Source organism: Crocodylus siamensis, chromosome 2 (assembly GCF_052110815.1).
Source record: "Crocodylus siamensis isolate JL-2025a chromosome 2, ASM5211081v1, whole genome shotgun sequence".
In the NCBI taxonomy this organism is placed as follows: domain Eukaryota; kingdom Metazoa; phylum Chordata; order Crocodylia; family Crocodylidae; genus Crocodylus; species Crocodylus siamensis.
The window spans coordinates 264,525,363-264,550,511 of NC_143396.1; the positions used below are offsets into that span (position 1 = coordinate 264,525,363).

General features: G+C 45.8%; 1 protein-coding gene across 5 annotated transcripts in view; it reads right to left on the reverse strand.

Moving 5' to 3' along the window:
- Window positions 1–25,149, reverse strand: part of FOXN3 (forkhead box N3) — a 342,632-nt gene that overhangs the window by 262,422 nt on the left and 55,061 nt on the right. The window contains exon 2 of one of the 5 annotated variants that reach the window (XM_090033866.1): window positions 12,890–12,935. The exons of the other annotated variants lie outside the window; for them this stretch is intronic. The gene's annotated coding sequence lies outside the window, so the exon portion shown is untranslated. The remainder of the gene's footprint in view (window positions 1–12,889; window positions 12,936–25,149) is intronic. 5 annotated transcript variants of the gene reach the window in all.

The window sequence follows — 25,149 nt, forward strand, 5'->3', positions numbered from 1 at the left end:
TTGCACGTGTGCTTCTTAAGTTACTTTCTATTACTTTCTGTCAAATGCCAATGCATGCAGAATTTTACTCTGTGTTAGCAGTGTATTCTATGTGCGCCAATCTAGCAGCACTCTTTCTAACACTTGTGGCTGGAATAATTTATTTATGAAAGCCCTGGGACAAACATAATGATACCTCTATCTTCTACATAGCCCTGGACTGCATGGACATTTCATGGAACTTAAAATGTGACCCTGCGTAAAGGAAGTATCCCATTTGGGCCATTAATCTCCCCCAAGAGCCTCACTGCAGGTTTCTCTGTGGATTTTCCCTACTTACACTGCAGACCTGAGCTGCATAATCACGTGGGCAAATAGGAATAATTGCATAGCCCTTCCGTTAGCCCTGAATTCCCATATCACTCCCCAGATTCACCAGTGGTAATTGCTGAACATTTCAGGCTTTGACACTACAATGACACTACATTGACACTACAGTGTCAATAAGCCTGGGAGCTCAACAGGGGTGAGGACTGTGGAAAAAAGATCCCTTTTCTTGTAGCACTTGGTTTATGTGGTGAGGGTAACCCCCAACTACAGATAGAACTCAACTGTAATCATACCCTGATGCTGGAATACAGGTCTGTCTGGATGGAAGTCACTCTCTTACATTAACACGGTTGGCAGGGAAATGCAACTCCATCACAGTTATCCTTGTCACAGTTTACCAATATGGACATCCAACATGGTTCTAATGACCAGACATACAGGGCCAAATCTGACACTTAAAACTCCCATTGACCTCAGGATCTGGCCCTGCCAAAACTCACTGGTCCCATCAAACCTTGAAACACTGCACATGGGAGGGAGACTTGAAATCACTGCTACAGAAAAGAGGCTCAGACACCTCTGCAGCTGGCTGACCCATTCCCCAGGCATCTGCAGGAGGGTCTCAACTGCCCTGGGATTTGCTTATAGTCTGGAAGGGGGAAGAAAGCCAGTGCGAGCAGCAGAGTGGCATCATCCCCACTAATCCTGAAGAACTCAGGATGGAAATGTAATACAGGCTGAGGCTCAACAACACATCAGAGCTCTTCCCCCATTTCCTTTGCAGTGGAAAATTTCCTTTAAGAAGACTCCAGGGATAGCCATCGCTTGTAGCAGTCCTTATGGCTGCAGTGTTAGGGAGGCATTTGGCAAAGAGCAGAGTCTTTTAGTCATTTCTCCAAGGTTTCCCACAGAAGGAGGTGCTGAGCCTTATACTGCAAGAATGGCCTCAGTGAAAGCAACTGAGATTCAGGTATGGGAATCCACTCCCTACAATATGCATTTACCTACTCTACATGGAAGAAATTTGACTGGGGCTGCAGTGACCTTCACGAACACTAGGTCAGTAACAGAATCACTGTCACCAGATGTAGGTAAGGGAGATTTGTCGCTCATCAGGACACTACAATGTCAAAGAGAGAAAACAACCCCTTTACAAAGCACAGCCTCCGGGTTCAAGAGGAATGTTAGGAGAAGATTACATTATAAATCTAATCCCTTTTCCCTAATGCTCAACAATCTGATATTTGAACCAGCCTTTCATCAAAGAAGCTGACAATTGGAGTATTAGACAATTTGGTCAATTGACAGGGAATGAGACAGTCATGTCTACCAATCAGCTCAGGGGCAGACAGGAGATTGTTCATATCAGCTCCTTCCAAAGAGACATCATGGTTTGAGTCTCCACACAATTTATTCATCCGTTCACTGTAGTGCACCTTGGTAAAAGGATTCTTTAAAAGTTCTTATATGTATCTTCTATAATGCTGATACCAGTCCTCTCCTACCTGAAAGCTTCTATTGTGGTATCCAATGCTTCATAATCTTTAATGTACTTATCCTCACAAACCCCTGAGAGGTAAGAATTCCCTGATTTACAGATGGGGAACTGAGCCAAAGTGACTGGTCCAATGTCACACAGGAAGTTTGTGACAAAATAAGGAATTAAACCTTGGTGCCCCAAATCCCAGGCAAATGATGGGAAAACCCTCTTAGCTCTGGTGGCAACCAACAGACACTGTGGCAGAGTGTCTGTGGCAAGCCAACCCTCTCCTTATTCATAAAAGGCCAGCAGATAACTCTCAGAGTTTTAACTTGAAAGGTGAACTGCAAAGCAAAACTTAACTGCAGGTACTATTTGCTGCTCCAGTATGATATTCAAGGTCCTACACTGAAATATCCAAAATGTTACTGTGAACAAATACATGTTACCACAGTATTTGCTAAATTCCTTACTAAAAAGAGCACCACAAATACTGAAAGGACTGAGGTGATATTTTTATATCCATCTAAGAAAACTGGTGGCTGGGCAGCCCTAACTTGTGCTGATCACCATCAAACCTTTACAGACCATTCCTGCAGGTGAGGTTGGTGTGGGTGAGAAATATGCCAGGTATGCACCCTTTTAGATAGTCTATGGCATATTCTAAACTGTCCAAGAGGATAAAATTATCTAGAATGGTTCAGAAAGTCTGGTGGAAGATTGCTTTCTTATCAGTTCAATAGGTCTTTTCCATGAGAGTTAAGCCACAAATCTTCAGTTTTGATAAACTTTGCCAGAGGAATAGAAGCCAGCAAGATAGGGCCAGCAAACAGGAGCATTTGAGCAGGGAGTTCCCTTGGGGAGTTTGTCCAGACACACACTTACCCCTCCTTCGTGGTAAGCTCACTGAGTGGAAGCAGGTACAGGAGAAAGGAATTTTTCAGGAAGTAGCAGCAGAAGAAGGAGCTACTGATAGCAAGAGAATCAACAAAGCCATTGCAATGACAAAGATCCTGCCACTGCCACCTCTTCCTCTGACTGTGCCTATGTGGGCTCTGTCCAGACAGCCACTGACCATGGCACCTTCCATCCAGGTTCTGGTCTGGCTTTGCTGGCACTGAAGCCTGCTTATCCCTGCCAGAGACAACCTGGTGGGGGAGTGCTTGCGATGTGAGATGTGCCTCCTGATGGATTCTCTCAGGAATCAGGTAAGAGCTGCAAGCAAAGGTGTATAGGCTTAGAAGCAGCCATAAGCATGAGGAGCCAGCATCATGGAAAAGAGACAGGCAGAGAGGGCACTAGAAGACACAGGTACTCTGGAAGGTGGAAGCTGGCAGCTGTCAACAAATAGCATTTCTCTTCTGAACCTGTGGCTATCCAGTTGCAGAACAAGTAAGAAGTCCTGGCACTGGATAAGAAGGAGCCTACTCCAGTGGCAGGAGAGGCCAGGCCATGCTCCCTTAGGCATGAGAGAATTGAGACTACTGCTGCCAAAGGGAAATGACAGGTGGTGGTAGTAGTTGGTGACTCCATCCTGTGGGGCACAGTGGCATCTATGTTTGCCAGCCTTACCTGTTGGCTTATGAGGTCTACTGCCTTTCAGCAGTCCACGTCTGGGATGTCACAGAAAGTTTGCTGAGACTTGTGTAGACCTCTAACTACTATCCCATGCTGCTCATTCATATGGGCACTAATGATATTGCCAAAGGCAAGCCTAAGAAGATCAAAGTGACTACATGTCTCTAAGACGAAAGAAACCAGAGGTCCCTACTAGAATGCCAAAGGCCGAGAAGGCTGAAGTATTTAATGCCTTTTTTTCACTTCAGTCTCCTCAAATAAGAGAAACTACCAGATGATATGTGCAGTTGGTAGCAAGGATAGGGAAGGAGACAAACAGCCTAGAGTAGTAGAACAGTTAAGGGATTATTTAGAGAAGCTAGATGCTTCTGGATCAGCAGGGCCAGATGGGATGCACTGTTGGGTACTGAAGGAATTGACTGAGGTAATTTCAGAGCCATTAGCTATCCTCTTTGGGAACTGGTGGAGGTGGGATGAGGCCCTGGATGATTGAAAAAGGGAAAATATAGTGCTTGTCTTTAAGAAAGGGAAGAAGGAGGATCCACAGAATTACAGACCAGTCAGCCTGACCTCAATATCTGGAAAAATCATGGAGTAGGTCCTTAACAAATCTATTGTGAAGCACCTAGACAACAAGGTGATCAGGGACAGACTGGCAGCATGGAGTCACCAAAAGTAAGTCTGACCAACATGATTTCCTTCTATGATAAGGTGGTGGGCTCTGTGGATGAGGAGAAAGCAGTGGATATGATAGACCTGGACTTCAGCATGGCTTTTGACACTGTCTTCCACAACATTCTCTTTAACAAGCTAAAGAACTATAGACCAGATAAAAGTACTATAATGTGGATACAAAATTGGTTGGATCATCATGCTCAATGAGTAGATATCAGTGGCTTAATGTCTAGTTGTGCGGAAGTATCAAGTGGGGTTCACCAAGGGTCTGTCCTAGGTAAGGTATTGTTCAGTATCTTCATTAATGATTTGGATATGAGATCAAGTGCACGCTTAGTAAATTTACAGATGACACCAAGTTGGGTGGAGATGCGGACACTCTGGAGGGCAGCACTAGGATACAGAATGACCGGGATAGACAGGTCTGCAATCAACCAGACAAGATTTAACAAGGACAAAAAGAATGTCTTGTACTTGCGATAAAATAAGTGTATGGACAAATACAGACTAGGTAATGATGACTTGCTAGGATGTAGTACAGTGGAGAAGGACAAAGTGGTTACAGTAGATCCGACCATATGCTGAATATGACACAACAGAGGGGTCTTGTTGCAAAACAGCGAACAGTTTACCAGGTTCTATCAACAGAAGCATTGCTTGCAAATCAAGGAAAATGATTCCTCTGCTCTATTCAGTGCTGGTGAGGTCTCACTTTCAATACTGTATCATTTTGGGCTCCACGCTTAAGAAAGGTGTGGACAGATTGGAAAGGATCCAGTGGAGAGCCCCAAAAATGATTAGGTGCCTGAGAAACAAGACTTATAAGGAATGGCTGAAATAACGGGTGATTTCAGAGAAGACTGAGGGGAGATTTGACAACAATCTTCAAATACCCGAGGAGCAATTATAGAGAGGATGGATACGGGCTTTTCTCTGTGGCTATAGGGGACAGGACTAGGAACAATAGTCTCAAGCTGTAGCAGAGAAAATTTAGGTTGGCAATTAGGAGGACTATGACTATGAGGGTGGTCAAGCATTGGAACAGGCTTCCTAGAGAAACTGTGGACTCCCCATCCTTGTAAGCGACATTTGACTCGGATAGGTTTTTTTGTTGGGGACGATTCTTCCTTGAGCAGGGATCTGTAGCAGATGACCTTATGAGATCCCTTCCAGTCCTTCATTCCTACAATCGTAATAGACAGAAAAGTTTAGAACAGCTGTTGGTAACTTTTTCCAGTAGCAGGTCAAAATGGCTTAGCTCAAGTTGGAGGCCATAGGTTGCCAACCTCTGGTTTATACGCTCTGCAAAGCATCTTGTGAGGGCTTTTAAACTTCATGAAGTTAAACACTTTAAGACTTCAGTGCATACATATCTAAAAAGGTCTGGGGGACACATGGTAGCCAAAGGGTTCTGTTAACCAAAGTTCACAGAACAGGTTCAAATGCACTCTGCTTGTATTTGAATCTTGTTTTTCCTCTTGCTCCAGTTCCCTTCAGAGGAAAACTAGAAATCTGCCATGTATGGGTGATGCTATGGAACTTAGTGCCAAATTTTCCTCATCACTCAGCTAGTTAGTAGGGAGACTATTTGTCTCAGTCCTGGATAAATAACTAGCACTGCTCAGCAAGTATTCATGTTTCCATACACTATGCTGCAAAAGACTGAAATATTTCGTCTGTGTTTTGTTGTGTGATTGTTTCAGTGGGATTTGCAGGTGCAAGGAGCTGAATTCATTATGTGTATGTATGTGAACATTCTTATAGAGAAAATGAAAAATATTATTTCCCTTTTTCCTACTTTTTGTGGGTCTTATTTCTGAACCACAACAAAATAACATTTATAACTCTGAAGTATAGTTTAAAATAGGATCCAAATATATTGTGCTCTCCTTTGCTTCTTTATCCTTTATATATGTATATATAAAATACATCCTAAAGAGTTTACACAGATTACACACACACACACACACACACACACACACACATTTAGAGATGCTTAAATATATGTGCATGTATATATAGTATGTGCATATACACACATACGTACATTATACACACATACACGTTACACACACACAGGTATGTTATACACACACATACATTACACACACACACACTACATCACACATGTACGTCACACACACGTTACACACGTCACACACTACACCACACACGTCACACACACACACTATACCACACATGTATGTCACACACACATACGTTGCACACACACATACGTTACACACGTCGCACACCACACACATGCACATTACACACACGCCACACACACATTATAGTTACACACGCATTATAGTTACACATACACGTTATACACATGCATGTTATACACACACGCACATTACACGTTATACATACATGCGCTATACACACGCACGTGCATGTAATACACACACATCTTACACACAGAGACTACACACACGTGCATAACATGCACACACTATACACACAGACGCACGCACACTATACACACATGCTACACACACACTATACACATGCTACACACACTCACATTATACACACAATACACACATATTATATACACAGACACACACTATGCACACCCACACATTATACGTGTGTGTGTGTGTGTGTGTGTGTGTGTGTGTGTGTGTGTGTGTACACACCATATGTATAGCTTCTCCTGTAAGACTATGCCTATGTCCACATGGGAGAAAATTACAAAAGAATTCTTATCAGTATTCTCACTAGTCCTACTCAGCAAGTGTTAGTACCAGATAGGGGCTCTGGTGCAGCCAGTACCCTTGGGGCTATACCTGTTTATTACCACCTTGTTAGTTGGACTTGATTTCATGTAATTTAACTGTCCCAGTGGTAAAAATGGACATGACTGAAGGAATTGGGTTGAGACTTGATTTCCCCCCAGTGCTAACTTCAGGTCAGTTGAACTGGTGACAGTAGCTATAGATAAAACATTTGGGACACCAGAGATTTCATGCAAGAGAATCTTGATTATCTGAAGGGGAAAATAATTTTTATTCAGCCAGCTAAAACCTTGGTGTTTTGTGTTCTGTTAACACCTATTTATCCAAAACATGTGGGAGAAAAGCTGTCTCTCTATTAAATACTCAACACCTTTCTCTTTTCAGCTGTGGGCTGAGAAAGTTCCCAATCCACATATGAGTCACCAAGAAAGTCCTCCAAGAAAAACAGCCAAGTCAAGACTTGATATTCCTGTAGGGGGAAAAAAAATCAAACAAGGAAAACATGTTGCTCTGGGAAAAATATCTTTTCAGGGCTGTTTCCTCTATTGTAAAGAAGCAAAATGAGACAGAATTACCCCAGTTTTTTTTTTATTCATAGGTTCATAGATATTAAGCGCAAAGGGATCTTTAGATTTTCTGTACATCATAGGCCACAGGATTTCATCCAGTTTTCCCTGTAATGAGACAAATCACTTGCCCCTAATTACAGTTCTTTAATTCAAGATGAGGTGCCTTTCTGAAAGACATAAGGAGATGGAGAGTCACCACCTCCTGTGGTTGTTTGTTCCAGTGGTTAATCACTCTAACCATTCAAAATGAAAGTGCCTCATTTTTGTTTTGAATGTGCCTGGTTTTAACTTCCAGCCATTGGTTTACAAGCTTTCTCCACTGCACAACCAACCTAAACTTCTGAAGGTTTCCCTTAGTAGATCACAGGTCAAACTAGGGGGAGACAAGAAGAAGTAAAGGCATTCTCCTATGCTCCCTGATACTAATGGCAAAGCACAAACAAGTGAGACTAAATATTTTGATCTGGATTCTTTTAATTACAGAGCCTTCCATCATTTGGCCATTGATTGTATTGATCTTCTGATTAATTGGATGAAAACACGGATATCAAATCAGCTATATTAAAAATAATGGACTTTCACTGCTTTGAGTGTGACCCTTTTAAGCAAGCGTTATTGGGTCCTACAATTGCTGGTTGTAGCAATTGAAGGCTGACATTTGATTAATAAGGAAGGCCAAGATTCTGAATGAGACGGAAGGAAGTAGAGCCCAGTGATGACCCACATGATAATGAAAGCGGATTACAACGCTAAGTCAAGCTATTCAGGCATTGCTGTTGATAAGATAAGTACTACTGTGTGCTACGCATACTGTGATATGCACGCTTGGTGGCTATATGAATAACCAAATCACTCACTTATTTCATTCATAGTGATAGTAACTGAATTATTCAAATTAAGACGGAAACACGTTAGCATGCTTTTTCCTTTGTTCCAGATCACTCATTCAAAACCCAGATGAATTAATTTGCTACAGACATAGGCAATCTTTGTCTTAATGCCATTGACCTAGGAAACTATGAAAAAAAATATTTTTCTGCAGTTAGATACTCTTAAATGTTAAAAGAAACCACCTTTTTGCAGGCTAAAGTTCTGATTAAGATTTTTTCTGGTTTTACACTACTAAAAATGAATGCAGCCTTGATTTATGTCAGTAAAAGTACAATATTATTAAGACCCTCAGGCTCTTTATCAAAATATTTTTTAGTTATTTGAGTTAGAAGTACTTTGCTACACTCAATGCTACACACAGGGCATATCTACATCTACATGAGACATTGCTGCAGATTACACTAATTAGTTGTTCAGTAAATGTTGTGCATCTACACAGGCACCCCTATTAGGGTGGAGTAAATTAATTAATTCCAGAGAAGGTTAGTACTTGTAAACACAAGTACTATTCTGCTGTGGAGTTTTTTAGTCCACAGCAGTGCACATGTAGATGCTGCCCTGGCTAACTGGGGGCCCCTGCCAGCTGATGCTGCTCCAACCCAGCCCGGAGTGTTACAGTCCTGGGCACACATTCAAATGGTGCACCCAGAAGCAATAAACTCCAAAGCACTAAGCTCTTGAGTTCATTGCTTTGTATTAATTGCATGTGTAGATGCACCCACCGTTTATTTGACTGCACAGGGAAAATTCAAGTAAGTTCACTCGCAAAGAATCACTTAGATGCTCTGTTGCTTTAAGACACTCTGGCAATACAAAGAAGTCTTAAACTTAGTTTAATAGGCTGGTTAAACTGAGTCTGCAGTTACTTTATGCCAATGGAATATTGCAAAATAGCTGTACTATACTGATGAATCTGAACCTCCAGCTATAAAAATTGAAGCAGAGGGACAAATGCCTAAGATACAACCATTGTATGAATTTGAGCTTCCTGACTTTCTGGTAGCCTGCTTTTCTAATTTAGCATCTGAAGTGAGACCACCCCATTCTGCATCTGGATGCTTCAGTCAGCATTGCATGCTGGTATCTGGTAAATGTGAGTCTGTGCACCCTAACTTGGGCATCCATGCTTCATTATGTAACAGTCATTCCATTCTTTGCAAGTTTCCCAAATATTCACCTGTTTGGAACAAGCACAACCAAAGTTGAGTTCATGGTATGCTACAGCATATGTCAGTAACTCAATGGATTGTCAATTCCATAGCAACAGACTGGTGTGGAAGTACAACAAAAGCATGGATCTTATATACTTATCTTGCATAAATAACCTACCCCTAAGAAGGGACTCTGAAGGCTTATTTGCTTTATAGGATCAGAGCTGTCCTTGGTTGATGGTGCTAGTTCTATATGGTAGCAGAGTTGTAAAATGCAGATCTTTTGGGAACACACTAAAGATACACTTGAACAACAGTGAACTCTGAGGCAAGGACAGTTGATATCCCATCCTCTGCTGTTGCTGAATGCATGAATCACTGCTGCATCCCCTCTGCTGCAGTTTAGGTGTGAAGTAGCTTGTCAGTGCAAAAGCATGCTACCACTAGTCAGAATCACTAGCAATTCACAGAATCATTTCCATTATTTACCAAGCATTGAGGACAGCACTGAACAATCAAGAATTTTAACTTTATGGCCAATAAAACCAATGAATCAACGAAGCAATCAGAACCTCCTATGTCTATGATATCTACTTCCTTATTATTAACTGAATTAAAGCCTAATATGTGTAACTATCACCTGGCCACAGCCAGGATGTATTCTTTATTTCCAGCATCATTTCTCATACAGTAAATGAAATACTACACAAAGCTGGAAGGCTAAGAAGTGTAAACAAGTATCATGAATGGACAGTGAATTATTAGCTCTGGTATCTGCCAATTGAAGTGTCAGGGTGAAATCCTTATCTACTAAATGTACAAGGCATCAGAAAGAATACTTATACCAGGATTCTTTTAACTCTGTTGGGGTATTAAACTTGCATATCCTCCAACTGAGGTACAAAAGCAATGTATCAAAGCACCTACACTAGATATGGATGGCAAGATGTGTGCAGACTTGGCCATTGTACGTAATTCTTTGGTCACTTCTAGGCCAGACAACTACAATGCATTTTGCCTGGGGCTGCCCCTGAATGCCACAGACTGTCTGTTAAAGTTAAATGGAGACACTCTGGACTTATATCACACTGGTGCTCTGTACTACTTATCTAGCCACCGATAAACTCCAAGATCTTGATATTTTTTTTCCAAATCCCTAAAAGGCTACAATAATGCTATCAGAAGGACTGATGCATGCTATACTCCCACAAACGCATTTGATAGGGATACTAAAACAGGGATACTAAAACAGATAAACTGAGGTTTATTCTCCCTGAACTGAGGGCATGTCCTTCTCAGCAGGGTGCTTTGGTTATAGAATTCTCTATCACCAGAAATCAAGTTAAATTCAGTATTTACCATCTACAGGGCTAGAGGCAAGACTCATCTCTTTCAATGAACCTTTGTCTAAGAAAATGGAATTTCTAGGTTGTGTAACAGAGAAACTATGGTGTGTCATCAAGTCCTGACTCATCCAAAGTAGGCAGCTCATGTTTTTGAGATGAACAAAGCTCCTTGATCTCTCTCTCTCTTTTTTTTTTTTTGAAGGATTTAGATCTTTCTAAATGACAGAGTTGCTTCTTCAGTGTTAAATCAGTAATAATAAAAATGATTAGTCAGGCTGGCATAACAACTGTCACCTGTAGAGTGCAGGGATGGTAACTTCCCGTGGTGGTGAGAGTGGACATACCACCTGAATTCTATGGCAGGGAGGCAGATTTGCGATACATGATTAGTTTAGCAATAACTGGTGCAAGATAGGACAAAAAGACCGATTAAAGAAATTTGTACAGAACCTCCCTATTCATGGAACTCATCATAATTAGCTAGACAAACAGCATTACTGCTTTTTTCTACGGAAGGCAAAATAAAAAGTATGCATTAATGACCATGGGACACTAAAATCATCCTGCATGTACAAGGAACCAAAAGCAAAATAAGATGCTCATAATACACATATTGCTGAAACACAGACTCAGAGGGCACATCCAAATGAGTACGCACATGCATTTTCCTGGGGACAAATTGCAGCGACACAATATGTGCCACTGTTACTTGTCCCCAGGGAACGTCTGTGCACACATGCTCTGGTGTGCGGCAAGTTGCCCTGGGCGGGGTGGGGGAGGCTAGGGCCAGCAGCCTTTCCTGGGGTCCTGAGGACCTCCCAGGTCTCCAGTGGGGGCAATCTGGCAGCAGGGAGCCTGGCCAACAGCCATAGTATAGCTCTGAATGCCACACTTTTTGCAAGTGCAGGGTTTTTTTACACCAGGATCTCCGGAAGCATGGGAATATCTTAGAGTGGAATCTGGTTCTCACCTACCTGCCGATAACCAGCAGACAGTAGTAGTTAAGCATTTCTTGTTGTGATTTGGTCAACAAATCACAGAAATAGAAAAAGTCTTATTTTCAACCTATACCTATGAAAAAAATCCCCTTCCCTATAATCTGTCAGACTAAACTAGAAGTGGTTTTCTTTCCACTATAACTGGATTGTGACTCCATGAGTTCAGGAAGGAGAGAATCTGATTGTTCCCTTTTAAAATATTAATAGTGAAATGTCAGGGCATATATTCTTATTGTGATGCACTTGTGTTCCTCTGAGTAATTCCCATTGGTGTTACAGAGAATAACTTAAATAGACATCCCTGCATCCAGTTAAGAATATATTCCAAAGATCTTAATTCTATAGTTATGTTCCACATTTAAATATGGCAATGTCCAATATCTATCTCTTTCCATTAAACCACAGGAGATTTAAATTCTCAACACACTAATAAGTGTTATGTTATTTTTTAAAATCTAATAATTAATAGGAATATTTCTACTCCCAGGGGTCCAAAATCTTCTTATCTCGCTCAACTAAGTATTTCCACTGTTTGAAGACAATGAGATTATTCCTGTGACTAGAGCAAATAGGATTTGGCCCATAGTGATAGTTCCCATTTGGGCTCACTGATTACTACAAAAAGAAGATCCTGTGACATTGATTCTCATTCACTCTACTGTCCCTTTATACCAGAAGATCCAAGTCTTCCATTTCCTTGTGGCAATGTGTCATTTGGCATTGGTACAAGCAACAGAGATGAAGCTCAGCAGCAAAGAAATTCAAAATAGGCCAGTGGAATTTCTGCAACCCAGGAGCGGAGCATTCAGGAACACACAGAAGATGCTCCACACTCTCAGCTCTTACGTTGTCCAGTGAGTGTATGCCCTAGTGAATCCTTTTCCACCTCCTGTTCTCACAGTCATGCTGTGTGATACCAAGAACTGGTTTCTAATTTTCTTGCAACTCTAGCTTTGATACAGAAACAATACTGGGTCATTGAAGTCCAATTACACCTTCAAAGAATGATTCATTTCAAATGTAACCATGTTTAATTTTGGTTCATTATCAGACACTCAACTTGCACTTTCCAGACATTCTTATAATCCAAGATCCATCTCTGGGCTACACACCCACTATCCACTACTACTGTAGAAAGCAAAATGTACCAATAGGTATGCATGAATCTCTTCCTCTCTCCTTTTCTTCTGGTTTCTACAACACAAAAAGGCAAAAGATAAATATTTTTAAAAAGTTTAAATTGGTCTTGATCTGTTTATCATATAAACAATAAGAAGCTTCAGCTAATGTAAAAGAACCAAAGGAAACCATCTTTAATTTGGTGTACCAGTTCCAGGATAAGGATTGGCTTTGGGCAAGCACAGGATGAGAAAGACTTTTTTTTCAATTTAATATCCTCTTAGCATGAGCCTGAGCTGGTGAACAAATGAACAGCATTGATCCAAAGATCTACCTTTTATTTGGGGTCAAATTCAACACTTTAATCTGGCAAAATCTCCAGTGAATTCAACATGGACTTGGCCTGGAAGAAACTGGGTAAGGATTGGAACTACTGGAATAGCATTGAACAATACGTATTATTTAATTAAAGAAATCTAAATTCTGCAACATGTTCAAATATTTGTAATCTTCCCAAACAGCAAAACAATGTAATTAAAAGCAAAGTGCTCAGCACTGAGATGACATAAAGCTGAGACCGAGATGCCAGATTGTGTCATTTTCAATTCTTATTGCTCTTGGTACCTTAAGTGTGTTTAAAAGATCGTAACTATTACAGCCCAATTGCACTGGGACTCTAGAGCAGGTGCACTCATCATCTAAAACAGAAGCCTCAGTGAAAGCAATTCCAATTGAAACAGCTACAGGATTTTCAACATGTGAAAGGGACTTGTTCAGAGTAATGAAAGGCTCCAAAATGCAAAATAGAAAGAGAATATTCCATCCAGACAAATTGGAGAGAAAGCACAAAAGCCAGGGATTTGAGTCAATGACAGGGGGCTGAGACTTGGCAGCCCTTGAGCAGTTTGTGGGAGCAGATGAAGGTGATGTGAGGATATGAGGAATCTGCCTGTACAACTTTGGCATTATATGATTAAATAAAGAAGTCATTACTATGAAACTGGCTGTATAATGCATGCCCTTCTTTCTATGCAAATATGGAACCCACCATGGGCTGGCAGGGCTGTGTCACATCTCTGCCAAAACTCGGTGACCACCTACTTCAGGGTGGAGCACCTTGGTGTGACAGATTAGCTGAGGCTCTGGGTTTGGAGTGCAAAGTTACCAGGAGCCAAATGAAAGGTCAGGCATGACGGTAGCTTATATCGACTATAAACTAGCTAGCTCAGGAACTGACAGTAATCTAGTCATGACCACACCGAACAGTAGTCTAACCTCCTGAGTATTTACCCAGATAAATGAGTGGGTTTTGCAACCCAGAGATCCATGCTGCCATGCCTACCCTACGTCTGCTACCCAAAGTAGCTAGTTTAAAGCTACCTTAGATGTGTCTGCATGAGCTGCAGTTACATCTCTAACCACGGTATAGACACACCAAGATGGCAATACTAGCATTTAAAAATGGAGTCACAGGGAGCAGACTGGAAAACAGAAAGTATGGGCCGGAAAAGCGAAGAGAACTGACTGCCTAGAGGAGCAGAACTAAGGGAGGAGGTTCCCTGCTTGAGCATACAAATGATGCACTGCTACAGAAAGAGGCTGGATGGCACCTAACACTGCCAAAGCCCCCTGCTAGGTACATTAGCTGTACAGGTCAGATTCAGCCTGTGGGTCATAAATTGCCAATCTGTGGTCAAAAGACAGAGTACTGGAAACATGAGTTAGGCATTAAGAGTAGGAGGAGACTGTTAATAGCCTAAGAATGATGTTGGGAACTCTAAGCCATGTGCAGTTACTGGTCTCTGGACAGACTCCTGGGCTAGCGACAGACATTCAAAAAGCCTCGGCCTGAATTGATACAATCTTTGCAGATTAATCTAACCTTGCTAGGCTGAACTGGTTTGTAACCATTCAGACATCCCCCCATGACTGAAAAAATGCAGGCATATGCCTAGAGTGGCTCAGGCTAGAAGCTGGGGGATGCTAGAGCAGCCCTTCTTTCCACTGTGCTGAGCTGAGGAGGGGCATGGCCAGGCCCTGGCAGGACTCTCTGATTAAGGAGAGGTTCCCCCCCACACACACACACTTTATAACAGAACATTTATCAGCTCTGTTATCAGCAGGGATCCTGGTTTTCTCCAATTAAAAATTGCACATTCTCTAATTAAAACCCCAAAATCTGTAATAAAAATTAAAGGCCCCCCCATAGCCCTCCCCAGCTCTGCTGGTGCCCTGCACTCCCCTCCACAGCCTCCTCAGCCATCTTGATGCCTCTCACTCCCCTACAACAGCCTCCCAGACCAACAGACATGCAGGTACAGATAGATGCACACACAGACACTGACACCCACCCCAGCAGGTAGTGTGTGGGGGGAAGGGGCAGGGCAGGGCAGGGTGAGGGAAAGGAAAGGTGCTGCGGGGGTAGATCAAGAAGTGGGGAGCATGCTGTGTGCCTACTCCCAGGAGCAGGGCCAGGGGGTGAGGGCAGGGGTGCCACTCTGCGGGCTGCACATGCACCGGCCATCCTGACAGGGGCTTCGCACACAGAGGCTGCCACCACAACTCTGCCACTGCACCCTCCACTACCATCCCACAGCCACCCGCACAGCTTTGTGGGCAAGCGGCACAGGGCGCAGCAGCGGCAGTGTGGTGGCAGCCGCCGTATGCAGGCCACATATATGCCAGCCAGCTGTGGGGGAAAGGGGGGCTCACATGTAGCGGCTGCCACTGCACTGCCGCTTATGCCTTGAGAATGGCTGCACGGCTCCATGGCAGTTCAGGGTAGTGGAAGCTGTGTGCAGACTTGGGCAGGGAGGGGTTTGCAGACAAGTGATGCGGGGTGTGGTGTGGTGGTGCGGGCAGCACACATGCTGCCCGGCCAGCTGGCCAGAAGGGGTGTGGGGGGCATTTGCATGTGGCCGGCTGCATGGTTTTGTGGCCACGGCGCTGCAGCGGTGGCAAGAGATAGTGGCTGTGTGGGGCTGGGGGGGCACATGTGCAGCAGCCACTGCCTCTTACTATTGGGCATGCCAGTAGTGGCAGCTGCTGTGTGTGAAACCTCCCCGCATTGCCACTGCCACTGTGGAGCCATCCATGCCTGCAGAGCTGTGCAGCCAGCCATAGGACGGCTGCGGCAGAGTGGTGGTGGCTGTGACTGCCACGTGCGAGGCCCCCCATCTGCAGGCATAGCTCCTTAAGCAAGCAGCAGTGTCGGTGCCGGATGGTAGCCACCTGGCTGGCTAGCAGGGGCTGGGCGGTTTCACACACAGCTGCTGCCACCTCACACCACCCCTGCTGCTTGTCTGCAGAGCCAGGGGGACTATCACATGGCAGCCAGCACTGCTGCTGCTTGCGTGTGGAGTCGTGCTGCATGTGAGCCCCCCCATCCATGCGCCTGGCTCTACAGACAAGTAACAGCAGTGGTGCAAGGTGGCGGTGACCGCCGTGTGTGAAACACCCCTACCCCTGCTAGCCAGCCGGGCAGCATGCAGCCGCCCCCACCACCATCCCGTGCTGCTGCTGCTGCTGCTGCTGCTTGTTTAAGGAGACAGGGGGGAGGGGCGGGGGGACTGGCATGTGGCAGCCATGGCCGCCACCACACTGCTGCTGCTGCCCTGCAGCTGGCTGCACAGCTCCATGGGAATGGCTCTGCAGTGGCAGTGGTAGCATGGTGAGGTTTTGCATGCAGTGGCTGCCACTGCTGGCACGGCTCCACAGCTAAGTGGCAGCAGCCACTGTGCGCAAGCCCCATTCCATCCCCTACAGCCACCATTCCTCACCACCGCTGCAGAGCCGTGACCATGGAGCCATTCAGCCAACCACATGTGAGCCGCCCACTCCGTTTCCTCTGGCCAGCCAGCTGGGCAGCATGTGTGCGGCCCGCACCTGGTGGGCACCACCACACTATGTCCCGCATCACATGACCACAAAGCTGTATGGCATGCCACAGGAAGTCAGCCGGGGGAACAGTGGCAGTGGCCTCCATGTGTGAAGCCTCTGTCAGGCCAGCTGGTACGTGTGTGGCCTGCAGAGGGGCACCTCTACCCTCACCCCCCAGCCCTGCACCCTGCCCTCACCCCCTGGCCCTGCTCCTGGCTGCAGTGTGCCGCTTGGGGCCAGCAGTGCACCCCACTCCCTCAGCCCCCAGCCACATTCCCCAGCCCTGCCCCACAACCCCCAAGCCCCACTTAACCTCCAGGATCCAGAGGTGAAGGGCGAATCTGAGCCTGAGCCCAGGCTTGGCTGACTCAGAGGCCCAGGACCCACCCTTCCCCCTCTCCCTCCCCCTCCAGGTAGGGCTAGGTGTTTCCCACCCTTTCTGCAATCAGCTCTTGCAGGCTGGAGCTGTGCCTCCTCCCATATCCACATCCTTGTCTTGACCACAGAGTCTGTGCCTTTCTAGAGTTTTTGAGTGCAGAAGCAGTTCAGGACCTCAAAAGGTGCTTGGGTGTCTAACTCCCACTGATTTAAAAAACTCAACACCTAATGCCAGGAGAGAAGAGAGGACCTCATCAGGCTACAACTTCTCTCCTCAGCTACTGTAAAGAAGTTACTAAAGCTTTGTGGACACATCATGTGTGGACAGAGAAAGACAAGTGGTAAAGGTGCAAGAAGTATATCTGAAGCTATGCTCCTGACACCTTGCCCTCCTCTCAAGCAGCTTCTCATGTCATGGAGAAAGTGCAGCATCCAGTGCCCACCACACTGAGCTCAACCATCTTTGAGATTATTTGGTCCATTTGCAAAATCAATTATACAGCAGTAAGGGACCAACCCATGCCTTATTACTTTTGACCCTGGAAAGGGCAAATGATGCCTTTCTGAGAGGGTCCTGACAGGTATGACATTGCTAAATGTTGCATACAACCTCCATTGATGCCTGGAGTTCCGGCAACCTTTCCTAATGCCAGGGAATGCAGTAGAAAGTCAGCATTGAAAGCTATAAGAAAGAGCAGTACAGTAAGTGAGCGGAATCAATTTATTTTGAGATTCATTTTAAGTTTATATGCCACCTAACTGGGACAATAAACAGAAGTGTATGAAAGTTATGGGCACATGCTTAGATTCTTGACTACAATAAATTTGTAATTTTATTACAGTAATATATCTGTCATATCAATGAGTTGCCTGGAGCTATTCCACCTTCTGCCATAGTCCAGTCAGACCTTAAAAGCCAAACAAGGTCAGCTTTAAGAATGCTAGAGAAGAGATTGGTACCACAGGATACCTCCTGGCTGGCAATTCAGTGGGTGGCACACTCTCCCAGGGTCAGTATTGAACCTGTGCTCCAGCAATGGAATAGGGGGCATTGTTTTTGCATATGCTTCTGCCATGTGGATGACAGGCTTGGCTCCGACACTTATCAGCTGGGGTTAGTCAGTGTCTTAAGGTACTGTTCTTAAAAGCAGTGGTATTAATTCTAGTGCTCTAGCCAAATTCAAATGATATTCTGCTTATCTAAAAATCCTCCTGCAGGTTCAGTTGTATAAAACATCTCATTTTATTCTGCTAGGTAGTGTTGCATTTTGCTGCTAAACAGCTGCTATATTTCACTCCAGTTGGGGCTCAGGAGACTACTGATCTCTGGGTTGCAAAACCCACTCATTTATCTGGGTAAATACTCAGGAGGTTAGACTACTGTTCGGTGTGGTCATGACTAGATTACTGTCAGTTCCTGAGCTAGCTAGTTTATAGTCGATATAAGCTACCGTCATGCCTGACCTTTCATTTGGCTCCTGGTAACTTTGCACTCCAAACCCAGAGCCTCAGCTAATCTGTCACACCAAGGTGCTCCACCCTGAAGTAGGTGGTCACCGAGTTTTGGCAGAGATGTGACACAGCCCTGCCAGCCCATGGTGGGTTCCATATTTGCATAGAAAGAAGGGCATGCATTATACAGCCAGTTTCATAGTAATGACTTCTTTATTTAATCATATAATGCCAAAGTTGTACAGGCAGATTCCTCATATCCTCACATCACCTTCATCTGCTCCCACAAACTGCTCAAGGGCTGCCAAGTCTCAGCCCCCTGTCATTGACTCAGATCCCTGTTTATAATTTTTTTAAAGCAAAAACTGTATTTTACTTGTTATCCTATATATTGAATTTGCCTCAGGGATTTGCATTTGTCATATGAGTGCAGACCATTTCTCTGACATGACGTGAAGCCCCAGAGCCCTCCTGTCACCATAAACATTGTTTCTGGGCCATCTGAGTCCTTCACACACTTGGAAGCCCCCTGTTCCTCTGCTCTGAGTAGGCTACTGAAACTATGAAGGATAAACAGATTCACAAGTGTCCCTTTAAGATGTTTTCTAGAAGATGTACTCTTTCAGAGGAACAAAAGGATAGAAAAACCATGAGTAGATGCTTAAGAAGGAACTCCAAACTCTGGGCCAAGCAACGCCTATGGCCACAGGCCCCACCTCTTGAGGGAACACAAAATGTAAAGGAACACCTCAGCTTCCATGGAAAGACATAAAATGTTGGCCCCTTCTCAAAAAAGGATCTTGGAAATCTAATATCAATACAAGATATCAGAGTCAATTGGAAGATGCTCCACAGCAGAGGGTACAAAATTGTTATGAACCATGAGACTACTAAGCCTGTAGTGATTCCAGAGAACTTGGTAGCACGGACCCACCCATCAACAACAGCATTTTCTAGAGACAGCAATAGGATCACAAACAGGAATTTGTTATACTGGAGATGAGGAAGTTTGTTTTTTTTTCCCTGAGGCCTTCCCATAAGCATGAAGTCTGCCTCTGGCAGGAGATGAGTTCCTCTCTAAAAACACTTTTTAACGTTCTTTTAAACCCCGGTTATCGGACCCCACTCACCATTACATTTTAAAAGCACTTTTCCCTCCCAAATTACAGTGCTATATTTACATATGAACATCTAAATGGATGGGTCCCTGAATTCCAAAAACCTCAATGTCCAAGAAGTTTACAGAATCATCAAGAAAAGAATGACATCCTCAGGTTGCAACATGGCAAAGTAGAGGAAGCCAGCGACGCAAACAATGCTGTTTTGAAATTCAGTTTAAGTGCTTTCTAATGTTTATTTTAACTGGTTTAGGCCTCAAAATTTTACCCATTTTAAAACTGATAATCTAAATCCATATATACATCTTCAAAGACTATCAGGCAGACAACTAGACATGAAAGGGTTGCAGTTTATAAAGGGTCAAGACAAAAAAAAAAAAAAGATTTCATGTTACTTCTGGCTAACCAAACCATGATAACATTAAATTCCAGTAGTATCTTGGGAAAAAATGATGCTGCTGCTCCAAACTACAGTCAATGACAACTTTACCATTGTCTTTAGTCTGAGAAGGTATGGGCCTATGGGTATGTCCATACCTCCTCTGTGGCGATCCTGAACCCTCCTTTAAGATATAAGCCCCACTTACTCTTGCTTCAGTTGCTGAAACCAGAGGTTGTGGTTGCTATCATGAATGGTACATGCCCCTGGCAGCTGCAGGGGCACATATGCGCCAGCGGTGGCAGGAGCCTGGTGGCGGTGAGCAGGGAGCTTCTGCAGACACCACTGGCACTGTCAGCAGCTGAGGGTGCAGTCGGGTCAGTGACCACCCACAGACGCTGCCAACAGTGTCGCAAGGGGTGCATGTGCACCTGTGTGCACCCCCCACGCATCACCCCGGTTGTTATTACAGCAGTGCCAGGCAAACCGTGTTCAGCTCTTAAGATCATGCCTGAGACAGAGGTCCTAAAAACAGCTCTGTGTATGTCCCAAGAAGTGTGCAAGAGATTTTTCTGCAAACGGTATGAGTGGAGTGGGACTGAGAAGAGGCCAGGGGTCTTGTTTCTCAGCAGCAGTCTCAAGAACACCATTCAGCAGATGCATGTCCCAAATGGGAAAGGATAACAATTACCAGGGAAGGATATTATTATTACGAAACCTCTATCAAGGTGCTACAACAAATAAAAACATCAGAACAATAAAAAAAATGTACTTGGAAGTATATTTTACAATGGCCATGGATAGGGGATTAAATAATGTATTTACTGTATGAGCTAAAAACCAATACGTGTTACAATGTAGATTTGTGCAGCCATTTCTCTAGAGCACTTAAAAGAGATTTGCAGCCATAGTTATAATGCTTTTCAAGTGCTAGACTACATAGAAAGGCCCATATTTAAAGAAACTCCACAGGCAAAATGTACTCTCTATGCCTGTGTTCTGATGAGTGGCATTAATGTGACTATTGCATGGGGGCTTTGTTAATATGAAAACAAAGCATTTATTTATGGTTGCTGTAATAGGGGGCCTACTGGGGTCGATCTCCGTGTGGACCACCCACCTGTTCTTGGGCAAACTGCCTGCCTTCTCACCCACCATGCCTTGGTCTTAATTGATTAATTAATAGATGCAATTAGGCTGGAGGCTGCCCATTTACTGCCCTGCTGCTTGGGCGTGCTATATGTGGCTCCATTCCTCCCCTACACCGCAGCCCAAGGCTCGCTGATGACATCATGATGTTTTCAAATGCGCCAGTCCCCCATGATGGGGCCCAAAATCCTGCTGTAGGACCCCCACCTGAGTTCCTCCCTTCAGGTAGACACTGCCACCATCATACTGGGTCACATATCTCCCTGCCACCGGTTCCTCCTTGGGTGCGGTCCCCTCACTGGGACCTTCGGCTCACACTAGCCCTGGCCCACCTCCAGGCTAGTCGGGACCCCAGGTCCCTGGCTCTTGGGCATCCATCTAGGTGGGCCTCCTTGCCCTTCTGACCCTCCTCACTGTATGAGCTCCTCACTGTATGAGCTCTGGCAGGCCTCACTGTATAACCCGTACTCTTTTCCCAGGGTTCCCCTCTCTGGGTCCTCCTTTACAGACTTGGGGAGCTGGGGTACCTCACACCACGCCTGGTGCCTCAGGGTCTCACAGGGGACTCTCACTTCCACCCTGGGCAGCAGGTCTTGGTATTACTACTGGTGTTACATTTGACCCAAACTCTGCCTTCCCACATTGGAGGACTTACTGGGGTCAGGACTCGGCTCTCTCTCTCTGGCTGAGCCCCCATTCTCCCTTCACTGGGATCTACATTGCCGTCTCCCTGGGGCTTCTGATCACTGCCCCCTTTACTCAGGGTCTCGGGGCATCCCTCCACAGGTGGGCTCAGGCGGCCATAGCCAAGCCTGGCCCCAACTCTCCTCCTCAGGGTCTCGAACCCCCGTGGGGCTCAGGCGGCCTTGGCCACATCTGGCCTCCAGCTCTCCTTCTCAGGGCTTGTAATCCCACAACTACCTCCGGTATACATAACCCACCTGAAGGTGAGGGCTAGGGGTTAAGGCACCCCAACCCATCTTTCACTGGGGTGATCATTGGCCTGGCATTTTCTGGGGGCTCCCATGCCACTGGGAGCCCCACCAGGCCACCCACGCCCAGCAAGGTGTAGTTTCCAGTTGTACCCAGGACTAGGAGCCTCCTACCATCCCCTCCCTTACCTCCAGATAAAACTCAGCAGCTCTCAGGCTAGGCTATGTTGTTGCCTCCCTCCAGCAGCCCAATTGCCTCATTTATATAGGCAGCCCTCAGCCTAAAATGGCTGCCCTCATTAGGCACCTGGAGGCTGCCAGCTCCAGGGCCTTAAAGTGCAGGCACACCTAGTGCCCTGCCACAGTTGTAAACTAGGGATTTATTTAAAAAGTAGATACAGATTAGAGTGGGCTAGTAGTCATATCTTAGGTGCAGGGTGGGAGAAGCAGTCTGTAGAGGGACTTCTCTACATTTTTCTTTCATATCAACATGAGTTAGGGTTTTGAGGTAAGAAGGCATAAAACTGATAAGAAATGAATGAAGATCAGAGTCGACCAAGCTCCCTTACACTAGGGACAGACGTTACACATAAACCAGTTTAAGTGATCAGAAACGGGTGTAACCTGTAATGAAACAGAAGTACAGTGCACATAAACCAGTTTCAAAATGGCTGAAACTGATTTAAGATAAGCCTGGTTGAGTGTAGTATCAGACTTAACTGATTTAGTTCAAACGGATTTATGAGACTTCCGTCCCAGACCCCTACCTGGTTCAAGTTAAATCAGAGTCCCCCAGCATCCCAACATGCTTTGCAGGCCTGGGCTTGGCTGTGCTGTCTGCTCCAGAGATCAGGGCTGACCCCACCCCTCTGCTCCCTAGCTGGAGCAGTGAGGGCTGGCTCACTGCCCCCCCCCCCCCCCGCCCCAGCAAACCCTGGAGGGGTCTGGGGCCAGGGTGGGCAATTTTAAGCTGCCCTGCCCTGCTGGCTTACTTAGTGCTGGCTGTAACTATGGGCTACAAATCCCACAGGCACTTGGAAGCAGGAAGAGAAAGTGATGAGCAACCTTGAAGATTCTTAGAGCTGTGGACTGCAAATCCCATATGTAGAGCTGTGCTCCAGTGCCCCCTGGCTTCTGGTTTGAGCCACTGCAGGTATGTGGCTGTATTTCCTGAATCAAAAGTGAATGTCTGGTCATTTGCTTCTTGGTTCAATCTAGGCAGCTTAGACTAACTTGCAAAGACTTAATCTTTGGGCTCTACACAGATGAAGCCTCTGGCTCTTGGATGCGGGGGCTGCCTGTTGTCTTTTCAGGTTCTGGAGCCCAGGAGTATGGCCACCTCCCCTTGTGGGGTCTGCTCCCTACTGGGGTCTCTGGCACACCAGCTGAAGGAGCTCCAGGCCGCAGTCCAGAGACTGCGTGCCATCAGGGACTGTGAGCAGGAGATAGACTCCTACTGCCAGGCCCTTCTTCCCCGGGAGGCAGAGGGCAGACCATGGTCTCCCTCCAGGACAAGGAGGACTCAGGGACCTCCCATTCTGTCCAGCCTAAGGGTTGAACCAAGGTGGTCAAGGGCCCCAAGGCCCACCGCACCAAGGCCACCACCCCACTGGAGCTTTGCAACAGATATGAACCTCTTCCAGCCCCAGCAGAGCCTGCTGAGTTGCCAGCTCCTGCAGGCAACACAGGCGCTACAGTAGCTACCACCCCCGCTCTCCCCAAGAAAAAGGCAAAGTGTTTGTCATGGGAGACTCCATCCTGAGGGGGACTGAGGAGGTAATGTGCTGCCCTGACCCCTTAGCCTGGGAAGTTTGCTGCTTCCCAGGAGCCCGCATCCAAGGCATTGCGAAGAAGATCCCTAAACTCCTCCAACCCACTGACCACTATCCCATGCTCCTTATCCATGTGGGCACCAGTGACACGGCTCGGAGACCTCCCAGCCAGGTCATGAGGCACTACAGGGATTTGGGAGTAGGGCTTAAGGGTCTTGGGGCACAGGTGGTGTTTATGTCGATCCTCTCTGTCTCAGGCTATGGGCTGAGGAGGCAAAGCAGGATCCAGGTAGTCAACCAAAGACTATGGCGCTGGTGTCATTGGCAAGGGTTTGGCTTCCATGACCACAGTCCGCTCTTTGGTGAGAGAGGCAGCAAGCTGCTGGGAAGAGACGGCCTCCACCTCTCTCTGCTGGGAAGGAGGCTCTTCTCAGTCAGACTGGCTGACCTGCTCCACCGGGCTTTAAACTAAGCCCACCAAGAGATGGGGCGACTACTGCCACTGCTGGCCTGCTGAGCAACCCTTGCAAAGCCAGCAGGGTCAAGGCATTTAAGGGATCCCACCCCTGCCCCAGCCCTGGAACAAGGCAAGAGCCCCCAAGGGGACACTTGTGTGCCTATACACAAATTCCAGGAGCTTGAAGAATAAACAGGAAGAACTTGTCCTCCTGCTAAACGCAAATAACTATGATGTCATAGGGACAACGGAGACCTGGTGGGACTCCACCCATGACTGGGCCACAGGTATAGACAGCTATACCCTGTACAGGAGGGATCGAGTGGACAAAAGGGGCGGAGATGTAGATCTCTATGTCAAGGAAAGCTAAGCATCCCTGCAAGCCGACATTGGCACCCACAGTGGGCAACTTGAGACCCTCTGGGTTAAAATCCATGGGGAACATGGCACAGGGGATACTATGGTGGGAGTCTACCATAGACCCCCTACCCAGGGTCAAGACCTTGACCAGGAGTTTACCAGGGAATTATCTGAGGCCACACACTTCCGGTGCATGATTGTCACGGGAGACTTTAACTACCCAGATGTCTCGTGGGAGGAGCACTCAGCCAAATCCAAGCGGTCGCAAAGCTTTCTCTCATGCGTGGATGACCTCTACCTGATGCAGGAAGTCTATGGGATGATGAGCGGTAATGCGCTGCTTGACCTCGTACCGGCAACTGGGGATGACCTAATCAGTGACCTAATGATCAAAGGGAAGCTGGGTGACAGTG